General features: G+C 51.6%; 1 protein-coding gene across 4 annotated transcripts in view; it reads right to left on the bottom strand.

Annotated features, from left to right (window-relative positions):
* GATAD2A (GATA zinc finger domain containing 2A) overlaps window positions 1–17,971 on the bottom strand; it is a 96,970-nt gene that overhangs the window by 66,670 nt on the left and 12,329 nt on the right. For 3 of the 4 annotated variants that reach the window (XM_052643459.1, XM_052643458.1, XM_052643456.1), the window contains exon 1: window positions 15,826–15,925. The exons of the other annotated variant lie outside the window; for it this stretch is intronic. The gene's annotated coding sequence lies outside the window, so the exon portion shown is untranslated. Of the gene's footprint in view, window positions 1–15,825; window positions 15,926–17,971 lie in introns of those variants that run through there. 4 annotated transcript variants of the gene reach the window in all.

Below are 17,971 nucleotides of genomic sequence, written 5' to 3' on the forward strand. Positions count from 1 at the left end.
CTGTGCTCAGTTGCCAGGTCGAGTCCAACTCTTCGTGACCCCCTGGCAAGAATACTGGACTGGGCAGCCATTTCCTCCTGCAGGGGATCTTCTCAACCCAGGGATCAAGCCCACGTCTCTATGTCTCCTGGATTAGCAGGCAGATTCTTTACCGCTGAGCCACTTGAGAAGCCTGTTTTCACCACCAACTTGATGGGAAAACATAACAATATAAATAACATAAGGAATAAACGACACATGGAGACAGGCAAGGCCACAGCATCGCCACAGCCCCTGGGGGGCCCAGGGCTTCTCGGGGGAGGGGCTCCCCCGACTCCCTCACACGGCCGTTTGGAGAAAGGTGCTTGGAGACTCCCACAGTCCTCAATGGCCTTGTGTCCAGAAGCACCTCCCTATCACTGCTGAGAAATGAGAGCTCCCCCAGTACCCAGTACTCCCTCTTTCCAATGGCCAAAATTCTATTTTGTTGTAGTTTTTCAGTCACTCAGTCAACGTCCAATTCTTTGCAACCCCATGGACTGCGGCATGGCAGGTTCCTCTGTCCACCATCTCCCGGAGCTTGCTCAAACTCACGTCCATTGTGTCAATGATACCATCTAACCATCTCACCCTCAGCCGCCCCCTTCTCCTTTTGCATCCCTCCCGAAAAAATACCATCAACAATCCTTCCAACAGACCCATGCCCTCCTGAAGACCTGACTCCACCTCCCCCTCCTCTCCTAAGCATTCTGGGTATCCCTCCCTTTCACACCACCAGCCCATCCTGAGGATGACGGACAGAGTCCTCGCGATGAGTCACAGACACCCAACTGCTCGGCCACGACCCTCCTGACAATTCAAACACTCTGGGGCCAAATCCGATTGTGCCCCTGGGGGCCCGCTTAGCCCCTCAGGACTCAAGATCACTCTGAGGACCAAGCGACAAAGCCTGGCTCCAGGCAGGCTCTCCAACAGCAGCAACTAGTTCTTTCTTTGACTATGATTACTGTTGTTCCTCAAAATCCTAAGCCTCCTTATAATGAGGCTGCTTTCAGTGACTTCACGCTCACTCCCTAACAGCTGCCCAAGCAATCCACCTTGCAGGTGGATTCAAAACGTCAGAGAAACCACCTCCCTCCATATTTAAAACGCACAGGAATCAAATGTCCACCTCTAGACAGACCTGAGACTTTGGTAAGTGTTTGAAGGGTTTAGTGTTAGTGTGTTACATTATGAAACGACACCCTGAAGAAAATGTCAGAACAAAAGAGGAAATAACTTCGGTGTTAGTAGCGAGGACCTACGAACCGGAGTCCCCCCTTCTGTGCACACCCGTAAGTATGTGCCACCCTAAGGGGATTCTCTGACAAAGGGCCACAGGGAAACAAGGGGTACCGGCAGTCTCTTCAGGCACTGGGAGGAGACCTCAGGTGTCCAGGACACTGCTCCCCCAGGCCTCCTGCAGACTCCTGGCCTGTGTCACGCTACTGAGGGGAGGAAGAGCCTCCAGGCCCCACCCTCCTAGGAACCAAAGAACACCCACGCAATCAGAACCCCAAGATGATGTCACAATGAGCCTTCTAGAACTATGCCTATCTTTTTGTGTCAAAAAGCCCCTAGTATCTGACAGAAGGTAGACCATCAAACTGTGAGTGTCTTTGTTCATTTCTCTCTAAGCTAACATTGGAGGCTAAAAATGCATGCTCTCATAAAGATGCAGGATATTTCTAAATTCACAAAGGTTCCCTTTTGTTTTTCTTCCTCAATGTGGTATTAATAAAATATACATAACATTTACTGACTGAGTCATTTTCTTGGTCTTAGTCATTTTCAGGGTCCAGTTGAGCGGCATTACGTACACTCATACTGCTGTACAGCCGTCAGCACTACCCATCTCCAGAACCCCTTCACCTCGCAAAACTGAAACTGTCCCCATGACACACTAATCCCCCGTTCTTCCCTCCCCCACACCCCTAGCCAGGCGCCCACCCTCCTACTTTCTGTTTCTATGCATCTGACTACTCCAGGCATCTCATTTAAGCAGAAATCATGCAGTCTTTGTCCTTTATTGTCTGGTTTCCTTCACTCAACACAATGCCTCTTCGAGGCAGAATAACAGATCATTCTAACATTTTGAGGCCTGTGTACAGAACAAATCCCATGGGGCTGGTATACACCCAGCTACAAGTATGGTTCTAGAAACTGGCTTCTCAGACCGGGCCCATGTCCCCGAGATGCTTCACTATCACTCAGTCCTTCCCTCCACTCCCCAAATAAACTGCACAAAAAAATACTGGCAAAGGCTTCCCTGATGGCTCAGGGGTAAAGAATCCACCTGCCAATGCAGGAGACATGGGTTCGATCCCTGGTCTAGGAAGACCCCGTATACCACGGAGCAACTAAGCCCATGTGCCGTAACTACTTAGCCCACACTCCGCAACAAGAGAACCCACCACAATAAGCAGCTCAAGCATCACAACTAGAGAGTAGCGCCCACTTGCCACAACTAGAGAAAACTCACACACATCAACAAACAGCGCAGCCATAAAGAAAAACTATTCTTTTAAATTGCACGACTGATTAAAATGCTGCAAAGTCTCAAAAAAGACACGGCAATGGCAACATCCCCCTGTAAAGTGCGGCTTGCACCGTGCTGTGCTCACTTGCTCAGTCGCGTCCGACTCTGCAACCCCACGGACTGCAGCTCACCAGGCTCCTCTGTTCATGGGATTCTCCAGGCAAGAATACTAGAGGAGGTGGCCATGCCCTCCTCCAGGGAACTTTCCCAACCCAAGGATCAAACCCAGGTCTCCTGCATTGCGTGCAGATTCTTCACCACCTGAGCCACCAGGCAAGTCCTACACACAAGCCCGCACTACACAAGCCGATTAAAGATGAACTGAGAAGTGACAGGAGCGCACACCACATCTTCCTGACAATGCACCCAACAATAAAGGTATGACCAGAGAACACCAGGGTCACAAGGGTTTCTAAGAGGGTGTTTCAGGGAACCATCCAACTGTCTACTCCCCCCAGCCCTTACAGGGTAAACTGAGCCCACGATGGAGCAGCAGAGCCTCCCTAAGGTCTTAGAGGAGGCGGGCAAGAGGGAGGGTGGGCAACACCAGCTTCCGTGGGCCGTCAGTGTTCCTCCTCACAGCAGGGCCAATGGGGAGAGGAAGTGCCTTGATGGCTGGAAAGAGTCCTGCTCCCCTCGGCCAAGAAGCCAGCATCTGGGGAGCAGACAGGAAGAACTGTACTAGGGACTCGGACACCTGGAGAAGCGGCTCCAGGAGAGAGGCAGCGGGGCCAAGCCCGCCCCACCAGGGCTTCCGAGGAAGGCCTGCCTCCAGGGGCGCGCAGGTGAGACCAGAGTTTTGAAATATGCTTTGCTTTGCCCTTTGCTGCAAATCGGAGTTCTCCTTGGCGGCAGACTGTAGCACCAACACTGATGGGCTGTGGGGTACGACGCAAACGCCATGTGAATCTCTGCCTTGAGATAAGAAGTCCGAAGAAACCTGTGGGGTGTGCCCTCAGGGGGACTTGGCCTATACCTGAAACTCACCCCAGCGTAAGCCAGGGACCCCACGAAAGGCAGGACTCTGCCACACAAAGTCCACATCCCAGCAGGCACATACAGCACACACAGGGCCACCACACAGGTGCACGAGCACGTGGGCACACAGCAGCCAGCACACATTTTATCTTCCAGGCAAAGGTGCACGTCGAAGCTGTCAGTTGTTGAGAGCGCAGACCACACATTCCAGAGCAACACAGTGCTAAGTGCCCCCAAGTAGCCCACAAAGTCCATCTCGTCCCAGTGGCACAGTCCTGCCAACATAACCCAACTCAAGCAAGAAATCCTCTGGGAAGTCACTTCGAGTCCCAGGTCACCAGCCCTCCCAGACCAAAAGGGGTGAAGAGGGAGGAGGAGGAGGAGTGCCAGGGAGGCCAGAGTGAGGTGTCCAGTCACCTCACCTTTACTGGGCGCACCTTGCAGGACCCCTCTGGCCTCCTTTGCGGCCCACCCCACTGCCATGCTCTGTCACCAGCCGCCTCACACAGACCTAGGCCCCAGTCACTGCAGGTCTGTCCCCAAGACCCCAGTGACACGACTGCTGGAAGTAGGGGCTCCGCAGCCCCCCTTGGTCCAGGACTTCTTCCAGTGCTCATCAAGCTTTGGTGGCATGGGAAGGGGAGGGCCTGACTCTTCACTGGGAAAGCCACCGCTGGCCACACAGATTCAAACTGCTGCAGAAAAAAAAGCCCACTGCTGACAAAGCCCAGAACATCCAGAGAATCACCTTTAGCACACTGACAAGAGATTTTGTTACTAGAGGAGGAAAAGAAAAGTGTAACAGTGGCTAACAATTATTAAATTCTTTACTTGGTGCCAGGCGTGGTGCCAGTACTTTACATGCCTGATTTCATCTAATCCTCATAACCACAGAATGAGGTACTACCAACGCTACCCATGCTTCACACAGGCACTGCTGACACTACCCACACTGCACACGGGGGGACTGCCGCCGCCACCCACACTGCACACGGGAACACTTGACAGGTGAGAAAACAGGTGGAGAGAAGTCAAGGTGACCGGCCAGGGTTACAGGGTTAAATGGGGATCCAGACCCAGGCTCCAATCTCAACCATGACACCTTGTGGGGCAGCCTGTCTCTAATTAAGGCCATCCTAAGGCTGGATCCCTCCCAAGGTTCTGGGAGAACTTCCTAAAGCAAAGGTCAGCACAACCTCTGATTAGAGCACACTGCTGCTAAGTCGCTTCAGTTGTGTCTGACTGTGCAACCCCACAGACGGCAGCCCACCAGGCTCCCCCGTCCCTGGGATTCTCCAGACAAGAACGTTGGAGTGGATTGCCATTTCCTTCTCCAATGCATGAAAGTGAAAAGTGAAAGTGAAGTCGCTCAGTCGAGTCCGACTCTTAGCGACCCCATGGATGCAGCCCACCAGGCTCCTCCATTCATGGGATTTTCCAGGCGAGAGTACTGGAGTGGGGTGCCATTGCCTTCTTAACCCTTTTCTGAATTTCAGGAAACCTCGCTGTGCAAACCCCCATTCCACGAACCATACAGCAAATTCAGGGACTCATGAGTGTCTTCAGCTTCTGTGAGAGGCACTAAAATGCTGGAGGGTGCTGAAGCACAGATGTCTAAGTGCCCACCTGCCAGGGTACATACAAGCTAAGGGAAGAGGACTTGATCAACACTGCCAGCCTGGGCCATAAATATAAATGAAGACCCTTCTGCATTGTGTGAGATGTACACATATGCCAACCACACTCAGCACTCCACCAAGCAGACCTGGGGCCCGCGGCATGGACCTGTGCAGACTGAGCTGCTCTCCTTCCATCGGAAGAGCAAAGTGCTCACAGGAGGCAGCAGACAGAGCGGACGCAGACCGGGGGAGGAGACAGGTCCCCTGGCCTCTGACTCGACAGTCTCCCCAGCCACGGAGCATAGAGCTGGGGGCGGCCCAGGCCCTGAAGGGAGGGTTTCCTGAGGTGGCTGGAGGCCGGGAAGCATGCTGGCCCACCCAGCTCTGCACGCGAGGTACCAGTCTGCTGCCCTCAGCCTAACTCTCCTGACTCCTCACTCCCACACCGGGACCCCTGGCCATCATCAGGCAGATGCCACTCTCAGAACCAAGTCATTCTTTCCCGAGGGCCAGGTCTCCAAGGCCCCCTTCCTTCCTGTGTCCACAACCCCTCCCTACTCTCAAAACCCGTACTGTCATTTGGCAGGACATCCACCTGTCTTCTTCCCTGAACTCTGCCAAAAGAGTTAGGATTTGAAAACATTTGAGCAATGCATGAAACAGGGTAACTTTTCAAACTAGAAAGTAGCAGCTGTTGGAAAAATTCATGCGGATGTTTCAGGGAAGTGTCTTAATCACTCTAGGTCTGTCTGGAAAAGTGTCCAAAGCCTCAAGCTGGAAAATTCTCAGATTTTAGAAAATGCTGATTACCAACCAGCTCCCGGGGCACAGGAATCACACTGAGCCTCTTCTTGGTCCCTCTTAACTACTACAAAGCTCTTTCTCAGGCGAAGTTAAGGGCCGTGTCCTCCTACTTTCAATCCACTCATCACTACTTCACTCTTGGGAACAGAGCAGGACAAACTGTTCATATACGGGACCGTCCCTCAGATATCTTATTCTTTTCTCTGTTATTTACCACACGTTCATCTAACACAAAGCACTGCTAGTTTGGGGAGGAGGAGACACAGAGACAAGTCAAGTTCTGCACCCAGCCCCCAGAGAAGGGTCAAAGACACACACCCCTCAGTTCATGAGGGTCCTGGGTCCTGATACCACACACGACCCCCCATACCTCAATCCACTATGAATCCCAGTGAAGCAGAGAGCGGCCATCCAGGCCCACAGGCTGAGCTGTCTCACAACGCCTGGCTTCTCCCAGGAAGGAGACACAATCTCAGACCACGCTTCTCTAGGACCCAGCTCACCCCACCTTTGCTCAAACTCAGCACCCTGAAAACTTAAGGCCCACTATCTCAGGGCCTCTGCCACCTTCCAGTCCCCACTCGGGAGCCACCACCTGGACACGCTCCTGCCCATCCTTCCTCTTTCCCAGAGCACTGCGCCCTGTCTCCCCACGAAGAGTTGAGACCCCCGAGGACAGGAGCCAGCCATCTCACCCATCGCCAGAACCCAGGGGCACAGCACAGGCCAGGCAGAGAAGGGACCCCAGGTGCTGAATGAACAGATGACTTGTCCTCAGTCCCTGGTATCCAGTTAATCCCTACCCGATCTTCACGCACAGGATCTCTGGCACCTGTCCCTGCTTTTTACTCCCCATCAGGCAAATTCAAGGCCGTGTCAGCTCATGCTTGCCTCTTATCAGTGGCCCTTTTACCTCACTGGCTTCCCTACCCAATTCAAGTCAGCATTTTCCTCCTCACAAACCTGAGGGCTCTCCGTGCTTTTAGTATCAAGTGTCAACAGCCCTCCATTTAAGGTCATCAACGATAATCATTTTTCAAACTTATTTTCCACCAAGACTTTCCATAAACCCTGAGGTCCAGGACAGTGATTTGCCAGTGCCATCCCTCCCTGACACTCCAGTGCAGGGAACACTCCCTCCAACAGTCCAGTCCCACACAACGAACCTGCTTCACAATAGCTGTTAAGCCCCCGAGGCCAGGGAAACCGCCTCTTCTCAGAAGAGTGTGCATGGCAAGCACAGATCAGCTGGCCCACCTCTCTCATGTCATGACACGTAACAAGGACTGTCTGTGCACAGCGCGCTTCAGTGATGTGAGGGCAGCTCGCTGAGGAGCTGGGGTGGGGCTACCTGGGCCCGAGGCCATCTCTGCGTCTCTGTCACCCAGCTCAGCGTCTCTCCTTAGGGAATCTCAGAGCCCGCAGCTCGTGCCGTGGCCTGAGTGTGTGCCCAAGTGTGAGTCACCAACTCACGGTGCAGCAGTGAGATGCCTGCACTGCATTTCACTCCATGGGGTCACCTACTAGAGTAACTTAGGCTCTTAAATACCAATGGGCTAACTTTTTAAAAAATAACTTAAAAAAGAAAAAGCTGCAGCCAACAATGGTTCACAGAAGACTGGTTACAATTTAAGTTTCCTTCTCCTTTCTGCAGTAAACCAAGGCAACAAAGTGGGCATGCTCCCACCATCTTAAATTCACAGAAGGTGCGCGCAGGCCTCTCTGTGCTCACCCAATGCAGAGCACCTTCCCAGGGACCTTCCACTTTTGCTGCATGTCACGGCAGAGCCACCTGATTTTATCTCTGGAAAGTTAAGAGAAGCCCTTTCCATCCTCCCTGAGGGGCTGAGTGGGCATGTTGATGGCACCAGCAGCAGGAAAGGACAACTGTCCAATCCTGAGGCAAGATTCCCAAACCATCAATGTACCTCCTGGAACCCCTCAGCAACCCCTTACCCCAATCTTCTCTCGTCCAAGAACACATTCAATCCCTGAAACCAGTTCACCTGTGAAACAGCTTAAAGATGACTTCAGCAGGCAGAGCGGACTCCCCCTACATACAAAGGGTAAGTGAGAAATAACCTCTCTCAAAGCTTTGCAGCAGCCAGCCTGTGCTGTTCTAGACTCACCCTTACCTGAGTGTTAAGGACCATCCCTCCTGCCCTAGACGAGCAGTGCCTGATACAGGATCTGATGTCCAGCTTTTCTGAATCCTGAAATGGTCACTCAAAATGGTTCATATGGAGGATGCCTAAATAATGAGTGCCATCTCTTGTTTTTTAATAGATAGGGAAAAGCAGTTTAATGCTCTTAAAACTAAAAGCCATCAACCACTCAATTCCAGAACAAGAAACATAGCTACAGTTTGTTTCGTTTGCTGGTTTTTAAATGCAGCCCGGAGACTCCAGAAGCAGCTTGAATTCTTGCCTGTGTCCTGTCCCATCCTCACATTAGATACCGTGATGACCTCAAAAGACAAGGTCCTGAGGAAGGAAATCTGCCAGTGGACCTACACTACATAAATAAAGGGAAGAGAAACCTAAAACAAAACAAAAATTGTGAAACTAACCAAGCCATAAAGAAGTAAGGATAACAGATCAGACCAGGAGGTTCCAGGAGGGAATAGAGCCCTGCGTCCTTCTCTCTTCTGCAAGTAACACAGGGCGGGCCACACCCCCTCTCAGGCCTCAGTTTCCAGTTTGTAACATCAAGCCCCGCCCCACTCATCTGGAAGACTGCCTCCTGCTGGGTTCAGCAAAACAGCACACAGAAGCTAGTCCCAGGTGAATATTAAACTTGTCTGCTGCCCAAGGACCAAAAATAGTTACATTTCTAATGCTCTTCCTGACAAACAGAAATTGACAGTAGGCTGCAATTACATTTCAATCCAGACTCAAGTCTGTTAATATCCTTAACCAAGAAAACTTCAAAAGCAGACCAGGGTATAACTACTACTGACACCTGAGACTCCCACCTTCTCCCCAGACTTTAGTATCAGGAAATGTCCCTTGTAGGGTTGAAAGAAACAGAAAGCCTCAACAACAAAAACCTAAAAGGTTTGGGGAAAGAGGCAGGAGACAGATGACCAACACACAAACTGCTGAAAAGGTCAGCTAATCAAACAAAAGTGGCAAGGAAAACACTAACCAAACCCTCAAAACCTCCCCAGTGCACAAAAAAGAATCCCAAGGAGGGATCTGACTCCAGAATCCTCTGAAAAAAATCACTTGCCATTGAAGGAATGCATTAAGCCTTTACATACACAATAATACAGGAAAGAAAAGAAAATGAAGTTAAAGTGTTCTGTCAATGAAAAGCAAGCCCTGAGAATATCACAGGTCTGGAGTGACTCAACCAATGCAACCAACACCTTCAAACCAAGGATTCTGTTTGCCATGCTCCTACTGTCCCCACAGCGCTGAACAACTTGGGGGACGGGGGGGACTTCCCTCCACAGATGAATGAAAGTTACCACAGCAAAATTTTCAGAACTGGCTGGCTAGCAGTGAGAGCCCGCCCAAAACACACAAGAAAACTAAAGCTGTCGTCACTGCCACAAAAGCCCAACAAACGGAAACTCGAGTAAGGAAAAACTGGCCTGGAAACCTGCTCACCTCCAAGGTCCTGGTGAGAACCTTCCTCCTAGGTAAAAATGTGCTGGGTCAAGTTTAACAGCCACCGACTCAAAGGGTAATTGCATAGAACAATTGGAATTGGAGAAAATGTTATATTGGGATTATATGCAGAGTTAAGACCAGGAGGCTTTTTTAATTCCCTTCTGGGCAACCTGACTGACTTTTTTAGGTGAGATCTCCTTACAATGAGTTCTGAAGACCTCCAAATTGTTAGGCTGTGGTAGAATTTTGTTATAAAGAAAATCTAGCTCCTCAATCTGTTTCACTGTGCTTGATAACTGAGATGTAAAACTTGGGGGGTATTCCTGTAGTTGTCCTCTGGGCAGAGGAGGATTTTGGTTTTTGGCTTGTTTTTGGATCTTAGTTCCCCAACCAGGGGTGGAACCTATGCTCCCTGCAGTGGAAGTCCAGGAGTCCTAACCACTGGACCACCAGGGAATTCCCTCAGGGGAGGAACTGCATCTCAGAAGTAAATGGAGGACTAGGGATTAGGATACCCCTAACTACTTTTTCAAACATTTCTCAGTTGTCCTTGCAACCATCCCATGAGGTTAAAGATACAGTGCCCATCTACAGGTGGGGAAGCTGAGGCCAGGTGGCCAGGCAACCTGCCCACAGCTGAAGAATGGTAAGTTGTTGTCAGATCTTCAGATTCCCAAGCAGCCTAAGTTCAGAAGAAAGACAGGGTTCAGGCCCAAACTTTCCCATTAGCCACAGCAAGCACCATCAAGCAACCTACTTCCAATCCCTGGCCAAAGGGCACTCAGTGATAAGGCCAGAAGTACAGAAGCCCCTCTTGGTTCTCAACGGCAGGACCCCATGAGGATCTGCCTGGCGAACATCTTACAAACGGAAGAGCAGCCCCCTGAAAATCAAAATGTGAGGTTCAGAAAGCCCAGGGTCTGGAAGAGGGGCTGTGTCCCCTTTGCCCCGATGAGGCATCACCAACCCAGGCATTCTGTACTGCCAGGGAGGTGCCAAGGCTGACGAAGAAACATTCGGTCTGAGATTAGAAAGGCTGGGGCCCAGTCCCAGATGTAGAAAACCCAGCAAGGTGACCCTACAAGCATCACCCTCTGTAGGTGCTTCACCTTCTTCCATCTCAAATGTGCGGACAGGCTGCGGTTCTCAGGGGCGGACAGACATGTGTCCCACAAGCATGGAGGTGTTCCACACGTGAGAAGCAGCACAGGGAGCTTTTTGGCTCTGCCTCATCGATTCCAGCCACAACAGCACACTCAGTGGCCCCGAGTGTGTGAGCAGGCACACACCAGGTGCCGCACTAGGCCCCTTTGCATGTGTTATCTCACTTCCAAGTCAGTCATCATGGGAGACAATACTTCCTCCTTTTCAGAAATGAAACACGGGGAACCTTCCTGGCGGCGCAGTGGCTAAGACTCTGAACGCAGGGGCCCCGGGGTTGATCCCTAGTCAGGAAACTAAGAGTTCCCCAAGAATTGCCAGGCCACAACGAACACCTGGAACAGCCAAGTAAATTAATTAAAACAAATATGTTTAAAAGAAGAAATGGGAAACAGAGGATGAGGCTCATCAAGGTCAAGTCACTACGAAGAGGCTGGGTGGAGCTCACACCCAACCTAAGGCAGCGCCAGGGCTGGCCCAGGACACCTCCACAGGGACCTGCTGCCCGGAACCCCGCCCACCCCGGCCCCAGAGGGAGCTGGATGAGCATGTGACCCAGCAGTGCTAGACTGCGCTCAAAGGCATTACCTCGTTTAGGGTGAATTAGGTCTGAAGGTTCAAATCAAAAGACCTGGCCATCAAGGCAGGTCTAGTAGTGTCAAGTGTAGAGATGGAGACACAGGAAGAATAGCTGAAGGATTCTTCAGCCTCAAGTGAAGACTTCCTTTCCAATCCCACATCGCCTCCGACTCTGCCTCTGGCCTCTACCCACCCTCAGCTATGGCTGGACCTGAGGCCAAGCAGCCTCAAAGTTTACAACCTCACCAAATCTTCCCTCCAAACTCCTGCCTCAATTTTGTTGAGAGCCCCCTTTCAGGTACAGCCCATCCCAGCCAGCACATTCTACCTCAGATTTCCTCGGACACATATCAAATCTTCAGACTTTTCACATAAGGAATCCAAGAACTGGGAATCAGAACAGGAAAGCAAGATCCCTGTCAAACTCACCTGTGAAACAGGTACCTCTGTGAAGACTGAGAGCGAGAAAGTGGGTGCAGTGCACTGAAGTTGCAAGAACCCTTTCTCACATACCCTGGAGTGTTCCAGAGGATTCCCAGTCACTTCCTAAGGTGACCTGCAGGTTTTCAATTACAGTAAGTTTCTTTGTCTTCTAAAAGACTAACCTACATTTTCATCAGACGAAAAGAGGTCGCAAATACAGCCTAGAAAGCAAGGGGAGGGGCAAAAAGCCTGTGGTCTGACATTCCTCTTGACTAAAAAGTCCTGCATCATGTTTGCCAAAATCCACAGGTCTGCAAGATGCGTCCCCAGCTGCTACTTGTTTCCAATAACACAGTCTCACCACCTTCCACCTCACTGCCACCTCTTCAGGTCCCCTGCCTTTTACCTCCACCTTCTTAACACACTGCCTTCCTAATTCAAGACAAAGATGTAGCTTTGCACAGTTGGCACATGAAGTAAGTTTCATTAGCTGAACAAATAGCAATCTGAAGCCAGACTGACTAACTCACCTCCTAAAACAGTTCATATAACTCAAGAGCATCCATTCTAACAACCAACCACATTTAGCTGGCAGCACAGTTCTGTAAGCCTCAAACTATGACACTGCCAACTCGTTCTTCTGGTTCGGCGGCACTTCCCAACCCGACAACTATTATAAGGAAATCCCAACGATGCTCTATTACCCCAGGACGACAGCGCATGAAGACCTCACCTACTCCCCTGTTTCATAACCTTCCTAGTTTTCTACAATGAGCATAAATTATCTCAATTATTGGGGGGAAAAAACAAGCCCAGGGAAAACAGTCTTGTCCATTCCATTTGATGGCACAGAAACACCCCAAGTCCAGATAGTTCTCGAGACAAGTATTTGAGTTGCCCATGCTTTCAGAGGTTAACACACTCACGCTGACAGTCCTTAACTGGATTCAGTGGTAAGAGTATTACACTTTTGTGTCTTGGAAACTGACACATTCAAGGCTCTGCAGGTCATTTTTTATTTTCTCCCAACAGAACACCAGAAAATGCCAACATTTCAGAACCAGCTTCACTACTCTCCCACTCGCGTCCTTCAGGTGCATCTTCTAGTCCTCTGCCATCTCAGGCCCAAGGAGGTCTAGCTGTGAGCTTCAATGTGCCCTCATCACACTGGCCCCTGCCTTGCCCTCTTCAGCTGGGTCCCGCTGCTCTTATGGCAAATGCCGGACCCCCTCAGCCCTGGAACCTGCCCATTTGTCTCTCTCTGCCCCAACCACACTGATCTTCCTTCAATCCCAAACACTCTCTCTGCCAGAAATGCTCTCCCTTTTCCACTTATTTAGCTCCTACATGTCCTCTGATCCCAGACGAAGGAAGGCCCCCTCGAGTCCTGCTTACCAGTTCAGAGCATCCTTCTATCCTTGGCCCATGTTAAGTTTCCTCAAGTTTATGAGATCAGTTACAACTGCTCTCCCATTAATCTCACAGTAAACTCCACTGAGCAGGGATTCCTAGCACAGTGCCGGAGGCACAGTGTGCACTCTGATATTTATTGAATAAATCAATAGAGAAATCACTACTTGCAATGCCACAAAGTCACAAAATAAGTGATGCAAAACAAGTGAGAAGAACTTACAAGAGTTGAGAACTGGAGTCTTTTAAATGCTTTATCATTCAATACTTAAATTTAAAAGTGTTCTTAAAAAAAAATTTGTAAAATACAGACACCAAAAAGTTTATAAAAACAAAAAACTACTGCTAATCCTAACCCAAAGATTTTGTTGACATCTTGCTACAAATTCTTCCAGGATTTTTTTCTACCAAGAGCAGCATTATTTCTTTCCTCTCTATCAAAATATAAGATTGTAGGATCTGCCAAATGATACTGCATTAATAGAGATGACTTGACATTAAAAAAAAAATGATGTCATCTGAATGGAAATAACAATGCATCCAAATCATTAATACATTAATCCCATTCTCTACACCACATCCAAGATGACAGGCAATCCTCGCCAAAAAGCAGCCTCAGAATTTTAGGGGCAGCAGGGGGGTGAAAGCTGAAGGGTGGGGGAGTTGGCGAGGAGAGGGGCTAGCAGAGCACTCTCAAGCCCCCAGTCTAACCTGCCCTCCCTGAGAGGGGGATACGGGCTATAGGAGCGAAGCCACGGGGTGACTCTGGGGCGTGGTTCTTAAAAGCCACCTGGTAACTCTGCTCTCCAAGGACAAAGCAGGGCTAGAGACGGAGTTACCAGATCACCCCCCAACTCCAAGCAGAGGTGTACTGGAGCTTGGACAAGTACATGGCTTTGTGTTGTGGGAGCTCCCAGAAAATCCTCATACACAGCTTGCAAACCGGAGCATTCCTGGGCTCCGGTGCCCCACAGGGCAGGCGCAAGCCCAGCTCTACACTACTCAGCAGTCTTGGGCAAGCAGCCTGGCCTCAAGAAGTCCTGGCCTCCAGTTATCTCACCTGTAATATGAGGACTATACTCTCCCTTCCCAAATCGGAGTATTAGTGGCACTGAAATAATATGTCTGTGAACTGAGCTTAGCATACAGTGGGCACTCAAATTGGGGCCAGTTTGGTCTTTCCTCCACAGCTTGCTGTCAGGTCTAACAAGCTACCAGCACTCTGGTGCCAGCGAACATTTCACGTAAGATTGAAGGCAGGAGGAGAAGGGGACGACAGAGGATAAGATGGTTCAATGGCATCACCAACTTAGAGGCCATGAATTTGAGCAAGCTCCGGGAGTTGGTGATGGACAAAGAAGCCTGGCGTGTTGCAGTCCACGGGGTCGGAAAGAGTTGGACATCACTGAGTGACTGAATTGAACTGAACTTCAAAGAAAACTTGTAACCACTATCAGAAGAAAAAGAGTTTCAACAGGACAGTAGGTCCAAGACTGAAGCAACTGCACAGAAGGCTGCCTGTCCCTCAGTTTCTCTGTGCTACCGCGGCCAGAAGGTGTCACTATGTAAAATGGACACACAAGAACCAGACTTAACCAGTACTATGTACTCCGAGAAAACTGAAAGAAGTAAAAGGGGAAGGAAGAGAAAAAATTAAAGGCTCAAGTGACTCACTCGGACTTTGATCTAAAGAACCGGAAGCTCTAAAGATAAGGATGAACCACACACGTAAAGAGGTAAAGTCAAACATACAAAATTAAATTCCCAGGGCAAGGGGGAGACGTGCACGCAGGTTTCCCAAGTCATTCGGTGCCTAAGGGGGGGGTCCCCATTCATTTCTGGGCCCCAGTGTTTACATACACACCAAGTGTCAGTCACGCTCTAGGCTAGGGCCCTGCCCATAAGCCTTTCCTTGTTGAAGTGATCAATTCCGATTCTTGGCAATAATCCCTTTAAAAGGCCAGCTGCTGCTGTCTAGTCACTGATGCCAACCCTTTCCAGGTGGGAAAAAAGATATCAATCCAGCCAACGCCTAGATGGAGAGGCAAATTTAAAGTATAAGGCCCTGAGTAAGGCAGGAATCCAGAGAGGGGGAAGGGTCCCGTGGCTCCCGGGGGTCAGGCAGGAAGGGCGCGAGCCGGGGGGAGGGCCAGCCCTGCAGGCGTGGGCGCGCGGGGACTCTTATTCTGACACGGGATCCGCAGCCGCCGTCGCCGTCGCCGCGGGGTTCAGCGCCGCGGCCCGGCCTGCCCGCGACCCTCGTCTCCCGCCCGGGACCCCCGCCCCGCGCGCCCACGTGCCACTGCCCCCATGCCCGTCCCGGCCGCTCGGAAGCTGCACCTCACGACCTGGCCCCGACTCTGACCTCCAGAGGAAGCGCAAGAGGAAGAGGGGCGACGCCGCGACTTTCTGGGACCCCCGCCCGGCCCGGCCCCCACGTGCCCGGGCGGCGTCGGACCGCGGAACTTTCCGGGGCAGCGCAAGGAAGACGCTCCCGGAATACAAGGAGTAGAACTCGCTCGCTCTTACTTTTCCACGCTCGCATCGGGGTCCCTCACAGCCCCCAGACCTTCCGACCCTGCCCAGCCCACACCGCCCCTGCCGCTCCAGTCTCCCTCACGCGACCCCGGCCATGACCCCAGCCCCCGCCCCCCGCCAAGTTTGGTCCGGAACTTACCGGGCCGCGGGCCGGCCGGGCCCTAGGACAGTGTGCGGATTCAAGGGGCCGCGGGGCCGGGGTCGGGGTCGCCTGCGGGGCCGGGCGGCCGAGGGGCTGGGGGCGCTGGGCCGCGCGCGCTCGCTCCGCCTGTGGGGCCGCCCGGGCCCGCGGCGCTCGCTCCGCCGGTCCGCCCGCCCGCCCGCGCCGCCGGCCAGATAATGCGCCCCTCGGCCGCACACATGGAGCCCGGCGCCGGCGTCACCGCCCGGGACATGCGCACCAGGTCAGCGCGCCCGGCCCGCGGCCCCCAAAACACCGGGGAGCTCTTAAAGGCGACGCCGCCCGCCCGCGCCCGGCTGGGCGGGGCCAGGCTGTTGGTGGGCGGGGTCTGGTGTGGTGGGCGGGGTCAGCTCACCGGTACCGCCCCGGAAGCACCGCCCCTCCCGGCCGCCCTCCACGGGACGCCCTGCCCCGTGCGCCGGTTTCCCACGAGGGCTCGGGCGTGCTCCTGTAGCAGCGCCGAAGGGTCGTCGCCAGCTCACCCGCGCGGCCCAGCCGAGCGGGCCGCGCCCAGGGCTGACTCATGGCGCGCTCACTGCTGACCTCGCTCCAACTGGGCTGCGAGACATCGAGCAACTGCTTCTGAAAACCGAGGTTAGAATGCCACCCCCGCGGGGTCGACACACAGAAGTTCCCCTCCAGGGGATCGGCGAAACCATAATTCCTCCAGCTCAGTAAAGAGAGTTCTACAAAGTAAGCGCCAGACCCACCCACTTAAAAACACCTAAGAGATGACTGCTCTTCTCCAGTTACCTCCCAATCTGCCCCGTGCTTCGAGGAGAAGGTGAAACCTCCGAAGAAAACAAATCTGCGCCCTTCCTTCTGCAGTGATGTGGAGGAAACACGGCAAACAGTCTAACCCAAGAGGATGGGCTTTGGAGATATTCAACTACATAAGGCAAAACACAATTTTCCTAGAGAAAATAAAATATCTTGTATTACCAGAAGCTCTCAATATCAAGGTTAAGTTCTGAAAGTGAAAGTGAAGTCGCTCAGTCGTGTCCGACTCTTTGCAACCCGTGGACTGTAGCCCACCAAGCTCCTCCGTCCATGGGATTCTCCAGGCAAGAATACTGGAGTGGGTTGCCATTTCCTTCTCCGGGGATCTTCCTGACCCAGGAATCGAACCCAGGTCTCCCACATTGCAGGCAGACGCTTTAACCTCTGCACCACCAGGGAAGCCCTTAAATACAAGAATACAGTCTCTCAGAAAACCTCCTATAGAGACACAGAACTTCAGATCCAAGTACTAACATCAAAGATTTCAAGGGAGGAAAGGAAGCCAGGTTGAAAGAAGGGGGAGGAGGCGGGAAGGGGGGGGCAGTGAAAGGGGTGGCCTTACAGACGTCTCCTGCCACCTACAGATACCCAGGCGTTATGGGACTTTTCCCTGGGCCTCCAGAGAAGGGAGGACTGGAACTCGGCCCTACCAGAAATCAGACCAGACCAGAACCAGAATTCGAATTCTCTGCCAAGAGGAAGTTCTGAAGAATCACCAAAAAAGGCCCTTCCCAAGTTCTTTTTATGAAAGTGAAGTCGCTCAGTCGTGTCAACTCTGTGATTCCATGGACTGTAAGTCTACCAGGCTTCTCTGTCCATGGGATTCTCCAGGCAAGAATACTGGAGTGGGTTGCCATTTCCTTCTCCAGGGGATCTTCCTGACCCAGGGATCGAACCCAGGTCTCCTGCATTGCAGGCAGACGCTTTACCCTCTGAGCCACCAGGGAAGCTCTTTTTATGGCATTAATACAAATAATTCATGATGAGACACCTAGATAACACATCCTGATATATATTCATCAAGTGAAACAAAGTTTCACCAAACATACCTTTACCACTTGAAATGTAGTGATATTTTTCTACTTCATTTTTTTAAAAAGAATCAATGTAATTCTGACCCACGACTGGTCTTGACCCCAAACTTTAAAAACAATGTAGAGTAAATTTTACAAATAAAAAGTTTTCTGCCATGTCCCCCCCACCACCTCAATAAGAAGTTCAAAAAAGCCCATATTAATTGTGAGTTCCATACCTAACTGGCAACTTTTTGTTGCTGATTCCACCCGCAACCCTACCCAAAAAATCTTCCAAGGGCTTAAAGCCA

This window comes from Budorcas taxicolor, chromosome 7 (genome assembly GCF_023091745.1).
Source record: "Budorcas taxicolor isolate Tak-1 chromosome 7, Takin1.1, whole genome shotgun sequence".
Classification (NCBI taxonomy): Eukaryota; Metazoa; Chordata; class Mammalia; order Artiodactyla; family Bovidae; genus Budorcas; species Budorcas taxicolor.